The sequence below is a fragment of the Felis catus genome, chromosome X, assembly GCF_018350175.1.
Source record: "Felis catus isolate Fca126 chromosome X, F.catus_Fca126_mat1.0, whole genome shotgun sequence".
NCBI lineage: Eukaryota > Metazoa > Chordata > Mammalia > Carnivora > Felidae > Felis > Felis catus.
This window is the reverse complement of record NC_058386.1, coordinates 118,659,888-118,668,023: the sequence shown is the minus strand read 5'-3', so window position 1 is coordinate 118,668,023 and position 8,136 is coordinate 118,659,888. Positions and strand designations below refer to the sequence as shown.

Genomic DNA, 8,136 nt, shown 5'->3' with positions numbered 1-8,136 from the left:
TAAGTTCGTAAAAGTAAAATTAGCTAAATAAAATTAATTTAATTAATTAGTAACTGATAAAAGTATAAAATGACTTAAAGGCAAGCAGAAACTACATTTTTCGACTCTTCATTCTGTGCTAAGCTGTTCCATATCCCCACCTTTTTAAACAATTCTTAAGACAGTTTCCCCCATTTTATATGTCTACATTAGTTTATGAACTTCTGTGGAAATCTTCACACTTATTCCTATGAAGTTTCATATAATTAGTTCTAGTCTACCATTAATAAAGAAAAGAGCTTTTAAAGTATCTGTTTGGCTGTAGTTACTTGTGCAAACAATTGACATATGACGTATCAGTTTTAGGTGTACAACATAATGATTTTCTATATGTATATACTGCAAAATGATTATCAGAATAAGTTTAGTTAACATCCATCAGCATATTTACAATTTTTTGCTTTGCGATAGGAACTTTTAGGAATATACCAGGAGTGGAAGGTGGGGAAAATAGAGAAAGGTTGGTAAAAGGGTACAAATTTCTAGCTACTGGACAAATAAGGTCTGAAGATCTAATATAAAATATAGTGACTACAGTTGACAACACTGTATTGTATCATGGAAATTCGCTAAGAGAGTAGAACTTAAGTGTTCTCACCAGAGAAAATAAAATCATGAACAAGGAGTATATCCCAACAGATTTATTTTTCTTTCATTGCTTTCAAGACTGTTTCATATTTTTTCCCCACAAAGATCTGTAAATATTTTGTTGGATTTGTACTTGAGGATTTCTTTTTCTGTTGCTGTTTTTTGGTGTATTGTCAATGATATTCTGCCTTTCGTATTCCAATTATTTATTACTGGTATCTAGAAAATCAACCGCATTTTGTACATTGACTTTGAACTTAGCTTCACGGTATCTCTATAAATTCTCATCCGGGCACAGAACAATGAGCTCCATTTCTGTTTGAGCTTCCCAAATTATGGCATTGGTGGATGTGAATACTGAATGTGGGCAAATCACCGAGAAAGGGCACAGCCGCCTTTGAACATCCTGGTTTGAGTTTCCTGAGCGATGCCCTTTTCGCCAGCAGGGGGCGCGCCAACCCGCCATTTCTGGATCGTGCGGTGCGCATGTGTGGTGGGCCTGCGGATGTCCCCGCCTTTTCCCCAATGAGGACAAGAGCTTAAGTTTCCTGAAGGCTACAGACGTCGTCCTACTGGCTCAGGACAACTTGAACCACGTCCTCAGGGAGCAAGAGGCTTCCTGCCCACCGCCCTGACCGGCCGAGGCCGGGGCTTTGTTGCAGTTTTCCCGGACATTTTTCTAAATTTTAAAAAATATTTTTATTTATTTTTGGGAGAGAGAGAGACAGAGACAGAGCGACAGCGGGAGGGGGACAGAGAGCGAGGGAGACACAGAACCGGGAGCAGGCTCTAGGCCCTGAGCGGTCAGCCCAGAGCCCAACGCGGTGCTCGAACCAACGATCCGTGAGCTCGTGACCTGAGCCGAGGTCGGACGCTTAAACCGCCTGAGCCACCCAGGCGGCCCTCCCGGACGTTTTGCTGCATGGTGAGTATAGAAACTTTTATTTTCTAGAATATTCCCAGATGCTTTATTCTTTACTTTCTCGTACAAAATTTTAACGAGCATTAATGGGCAAAATAACCCATTTGCCAGGGGTTTTTAACGGTGGAATTCGTAGCATCCTGTATCGTTTTTACGGATTCAAGATTGTTTCTGGGGAGAAATCGCGATACAATTTCAGACAGAGGGGAAACACACAGTAGTGAAATTAAAGAAACAAGTTGGACCAGCCAGTCTTAATGGTATTATATCGCAGCCTGAGGCAAAGAAAAAGAGTTGCACCCCACTTTGTATTGCTAACTTTTTTTTTTTTTTTTTTTTTTTTTTTTTTTTTTTTACCGGGGACTGACTCAAAGGAGGGCAACTCTGGGCTTTATCCTTACCCTGTTCCCAAGCCCGCCACAAGCTTTGCCTTGTTAGGCCTTGCCCCACTCAGAAGAGTGCAGCTCATATTATAATCCGTGCAGCGCCGCCTTCCTGAGTAGAGCGCCGGCTATGGCCCTGTTTTCTCTGCCTCTTAAAAAAAATTAGAGGTATAGTTGACATACCATGAAATATACCTGTTTCACATTATGCAATTGAGTGAGCTTTAGTAAATCTAGAGATGTGCACCCATTACTCCAATTGAATTGATAACATTGCCTTCAGCTCTAAAAGAAATGTATTGCTGATTTGTATTTGCCTCCTGTTCTACTCCTCGCCCCGGGGAACCGCTGATCTATGTTCTTTAGATTGGAATTCCTGGGTATTTCATATAAATGGAGTCGTATAATAACGTGAGGTATTTTGTACCTGTTTCTTTTTCCCAGTTATCGTTTTCAAGACACATGGATGTTGTAGCAGGTTTCAGGACTTCATTCCTTTTTATGGCTGAATATTCTTGTAGAGATAGACCACATTTTGCATATCCGTCAGTTGATGGACATTTGGGTGGTTTCCCATTTTTCACTCTTGTGAACAATGCTACCCTGAACATTCACGTGCAAGTTCTGGGCTGGACCTATTTTTATTTACCTTGGGTATGTCGCTAGGCGTGAAAGTGCTGGATCATAGGGAGACTCTATGTTTAGCATTTTGAGGAATAGCTGACGTGTTTTCCAAAGTGGCTGAATTATTTTATGATCTTAATGACAGTGTGTGATTATTCCAGTTTCTCCTTGTCCTCACCAATACTTGTTACAGTCTGTCTTTTTTTGCTATAACCTAGTGACTACAAAGTGGTATCTCATTTTATTTTTAATTTACATTTCCCTGATAACCAATCATACTGATCACTGTATGTGCTTATTGATCAGTAGCATGTATTCTTTGGCTAAATATCTGTTCAAATCCATTTCCCTTACTTTTTGAAAGTTGTATTTTTAGGTAATCTCTCCACCCAGCCCAGGCCCCCAACTCACAACTCTGACACCAAGAATCGCATACTCTACTGACTGAGCTAGCCAGGTGCCCCTCAGTCTGATTTTTTAAAAGGTTCTATTTGAATCACCCGTCGCTCATCACAAATGTACTCCTTAATCCCCATCATCTATTTTACTCATCCCACCACCCACCTCCTGTCTAGTAACCGTCAGTTTGTTCTCTATAGTTAAGAGGCTGTTTCTTTATCTCTGTTTTTTCCCTTGTTCGCTTTGCTTCTTAAATTCCACATGAGTGAAATCATCTGGTATTTCTTTCTCTGAGTTATTTCACTTGGCATTATACTCTAGTTCCATCCATGTCATTGCAAATGACAAGATTTCAATTTTTTATGGCTGAATAATATTCCAGTGTGTGTGTGTGTGTGTGTGTGTGTGTATGTGTGTGTGTGTGTATGTGTGTGTATCACATCTAAGTTATCCATTAATCTATCAATGGACACTTGGGCTGCTTCCATAACTTGGCTATTGGAAATGATGCTGCTATAAACATAGGGGTTCATGTACCCTTTGAATTAGTGCTTTTGTATTCTTTGGGTAAATACCCAATAGTGTGATTGGTGGATTGTAGGGTAGTTCTGTTTTTACATTTTGAGGAATCTTCATACTGTTTTCCACAGCGGCTGCCCAGTTTCCATTCTCACCAACAGTGCAGGAGTGTTTCTTTTTCTCCATATCCTTGCCAGCACTTGTTGTTCCTTGTGTTTTTGATTTTAGCCATTAAAAAAAGTTTAAATCCAAGTTAGTTAACATATAGTAGAATCTGGAGTAGAATTTAGTGATTCATCACTTCCATATAACACCCAGTGCTCATCCCAACAAGCGCCCTCCTTAATGCCCATCACCCATTTAGCCCACCCCCCACCTCCCCTCCAGCAACCCTCAGTTTGTTCTCTGTATTTAAGAGTGTCTTAGAGGGGCGCCTGGGTGGCGCAGTCGGTTAAGCGTCCGACTTCAGCCAGGTCACGATCTCACGGTCCGTGAGTTCAAGCCCCGCATCAGGCTCTGGGCTGATGGCTCGGAGCCTGGAGCCTGCTTCCGATTCTGTGTCTCCCTCTCTCTCTGCCCCTCCCCCATTCATGCTCTGTCTCTCTCTGTCCCAAAAATAAATAAAAAAGGTTGAAAAAAAAAATTAAAAAAAAAAAAAAAGAGTGTCTTAGAGTTTGCCTCCCTCTCTGTTTTTATCTTACTTTTCCTTCCCTTCCCCTATGTTCATCTGTTGTGTTTCTTAATTCCACATATGAGTGAAATCATATATTTGTCTTTCTCTGACTGACTTATTTGACTTAGCATAATACACTCTAATTCCATCCACATTGTTGCAAATGACGAGATTTCATTCTTTTTGATCACAGTAATATTCCATTATATATATATATATTCCATTATATATATATATATATATATACACACACACACACACACACCACATCTTCTTAATCCATTCATCAGTTGATGGACATTGGGGCTCTTTCCATAATTTGGCTATTGTTGATAGTGCTACTGTAAACACTGGGGTGCAAGTACCCCTTTGAATCAGCATTTTTGTATCCTTTAGATAAATACCTAGTAGTGCAATTGCTGGGTTGTAGGGTACTTTTTAAAAAAATTTCTTGGGGGAACCCTCCACACTGTTTTCCAGAGTGGCTGCACCAGTTTGCATTCCCACCAACAGTGCAGGAGGGTTCCTCTTTCTCTCCATCGTTGCTAACATCTGTTGTTTTTCCTGAGTTTTTCATTTTAACCATTCTGATAGGTATGAGGTGGTATCTTATTGCATTTTTGATTTGCATTTCCCTGATGATAAATGATGTTAGAAATAAGCCCATTGACTCAACCAAAGGAAGGGCACGGAGACTTGGAGCACAGTGAAGCAAGACTTTAATCAAAGTCTTTGCAAGAGCAGGTATCCAATGGACAGGCACACTCAGGGTGGTTACAGCAGATGATTTATCTCCTAGCATGTAAGTCCCTCCCCTGGTTTCTCATTGGCTGAGTACTATGGAGGTTACAGCCTTACCCGGAAGTCACCTGTGCACATGTAAGACAAAAAGTCGTCTGATTGGAACAAATGTGGTTTCCTGAGGTGACACAGACACTTTCAGTCCCTCCTCCCTTTGTTCCTTGGCACATGCTCCTTGCAAAGCTTGTGAAAATAAGCCTGCAAAACAGAGAGGGGAAGAAGAACCAGAACGTGAAGTGTCTAATTGTTTGGGACTCCATTGTGGTGGGGGGATGGGGTTTGTACATATTTCCAATAGATTGTAAACCTACTGTTAACAAGACAGCACAGCTTTTATTTGGTATTTCTGAAAATGAATCATCTCCCTTACTTCTCACAAGTGATGAAGAGCATCTTTTCATGTGTCTTTTGGCCACCTGTATGTCTTTTTTTTTTTTAATTAAAAAAAAAATTTTTTTAACGTTTATTTACTTTTGAGACAGAGAGAGACAGAGCATGAACGGGGGAGGGTCAGAGAGAGAGAGGGAGACACAGAATCTGAAATAGGCTCCAGGCTCTGAGCTGTCAGTACAGAGCCCGACGCGGGGCTCAAACTCACGAGCCGTGAGATCATGACCTGAGCCGAAGTCGGACGCTTAACCGACTGAGCCACCCAGGCACCCCTGTATGTCCTCTTTAGAAAAATGTCTGTTCATGTCTTCTGCCCATTTTTTAAAATTGGATTATTCATTTTTTGGGTATTAAGTTGTATAAGTTCTTTATATATTTTGGATGCTAAGCCTTTATCAGATATGTCATTTGCAGATATCTTCTCCCATTGAGCAAGTTGCGTTTTAGTTTTGTTGATTGTTTGCTTTGTTGTGCAGAAGCTTTTTATTTTGATATAGTCCCAATAGTTTTTTATTTTGATATAGTCCCAATAGTTTACTTTTGCTTTTGTTTCCCTTGCCTCAGGAGACATATCTAGAAAAATGTTGCTATGCCTGATGTCAAAGAAGTTACTGCCTGTGTTCTCTTCTAGAATTTTTGTGGTTTCTGGTCTTACGTTTAAGCCTTTAATCCATTTTGAATTTATTTTTGTGTATGGTGTAAGAAAGTGGCCTAATTTCATTCTTTTGCATGTTGCTGTTCAATTTTCCCAACATTATTTGTTGAAGAGACTGTCTTTTTTCTCATTGGATATTCTTTCCTTGACCATAGAGTTGTAGAATTGTGGTCTGGTTCTAGGACTTACTAGCATCATGAATTTGGTGAATTCACGTAATATTTCTGAGTTTCTGTTTCTTTATTTTTTAGAAGGGTTATGATAATGATAGAAACCAGTGTAAGAACTAAAAGATATAATATATTTGCAAGCATGTAGAAAGAAAGTATAATTCAGTGCACTTGGTATTCCTCAAGCCATGGCTTTTCCTTTTGTAGAGTGTTTAAATTGATGTGGGGAACAAAGGCAAAAGAAAAAAAAATCTCCTTATAACTTACAGCCTATTGACAAGTCCTTGAGCTAGGCAGAGTGACCTTCCTCTGGGAACTCAGTTGATACTTTGCTAAAGACAAAAGGCAATCAGGGCGCCTGGGTGGCTTAGTCGGTTAAGCGTTGGACATTGGCTCAGGTCATGATCTGGCGGTCCGTGGGTTCAGGCTCCGTATTGGGTTCCGTGCTGCCAGCTCAGAGGCTGGAGCCTGCTTCGGATTCTGTGTCTCTGTCTCTCTCTGCGCCTCCCTTGCTCGTGGTTTGTTTCTCTCTCTAAAAAAGAAATAAACATTAAAAAAAAATTACAAAAGGCAATCTTAGTTTAACATTAATCCAACCTTCAGGATCCTGTAAGTCTCCTTTAACATATAAAAATTCCTTTGAAAACTTCCTTTCTCTCTCCCTCCCCCAAGATTATATGTTAGCAATCATCCTCCAAGCATGATACACATCCAAGGGGTCTCATGACTGAGGTTTACTAGACAGTAATAAATGACCTAACAACAGCTAGCCCCTCAAGGGCCTGGAAACCTTGCTACCAAATTCCTTAGAGACTTACTCTTTCCCTAACCCCCTCCCAACTTGAAATATGCAATCAGTCTTCCCTTACAACCCCAGTGCAGCTCTTTCTGCCCATGGCTTCTGTGCCTATGCTTTAATAAAACCACCTATTTGCACTGCAGACTTCTCGAGAATTCTTTCTTGACTGTTTGCTCCAAACCCCAACATCTGTACATCATAAATGATTTTCATATCATCTATATTTCATTATCTTTTCATCGTTCTTATTGATGAGGGAGCCTGGGGCAAGCTGAGGACAAAGTACAGGCTAACAGCACACCCCTCCCCAGGTGGGAAACGTGTGATATTCCTCAGACTCTCCCGGCTGCCCAAGAACAGGGGAAAGGAAAGAAAGCAGCTGGTTGACTGATAGAGATCACAGTCCTGCAGGACACGAGTCTCCTTCGGTTTACGGAGAACTTGGTAAACCGCGGGAAAGAGGCAATCTGATCCATAGCCTGATCCCCAGAAACCCATAGACTCCGTTTCCTGGAGCCCTAATATCACCCTCATCAAGATGGAAGGGGTTTCAGCGCTCGCCATGGTGATGTGGGAAACTAAGGCAAGTGAAAAATGAAATTCCCTTACTGCCTACAGCCCACTGACGAGTCCTTGAAACTGGCAGAGTGACCTTCCTCTAGGAGCTCAGCAGCCTCGATGAGGACACTTTGCTGGGGGCAAAAGGGAATCTTGGCTTAACATTATCCTGACCCCCCGGGATCCTGTGAGTCCCTTTAAACACATAAAAATTACTTTGTAAACCTCCTTTAAACACATAAAAATTACTTTGCAAACCTCCTTTATCTTTAACCCCCAAGTATATGTTGGCAGTTATACTGGAAGCATATGGCCCCTGACATACATCTGAAGGGTCTCATGACTGAGCTTTTACTGAACAGTAATGAATGGTGCTTTCCTAACAACAGCTAGCCCCTCAAGGTCCTGGAAGCCTCGCTTCCAAAATTCCTTAAAGACTTATGCTGTCCCTAACCCCCTCCCATCCTGAAGGTATATAATCAGTCACCCTTCACAACCCCAGTGCAGCTCTTTCTGCCCAAGATTCCTGTCTCTGTGCTTTAATAAAAGCACCTTTTTTGCCCTAAAGATGTCTTCAAGAATTCTTTTTTCGCTGTCGGCTCTGAGCCCCCACCGT

At 41.2% G+C, this 8,136-nt stretch overlaps 1 long non-coding RNA gene across 1 annotated transcript in view; it reads left to right on the top strand.

Moving 5' to 3' along the window:
- The first annotated feature begins 1,033 nt into the window (after positions 1 to 1,033).
- The window catches only part of LOC123383346, a 425,625-nt gene continuing 418,522 nt past the window's right edge, over positions 1,034 to 8,136 (top strand). The window contains exon 1 of the long non-coding RNA XR_006592951.1: positions 1,034 to 1,552. This is a non-coding gene — a long non-coding RNA (uncharacterized LOC123383346). The remainder of the gene's footprint in view (positions 1,553 to 8,136) is intronic.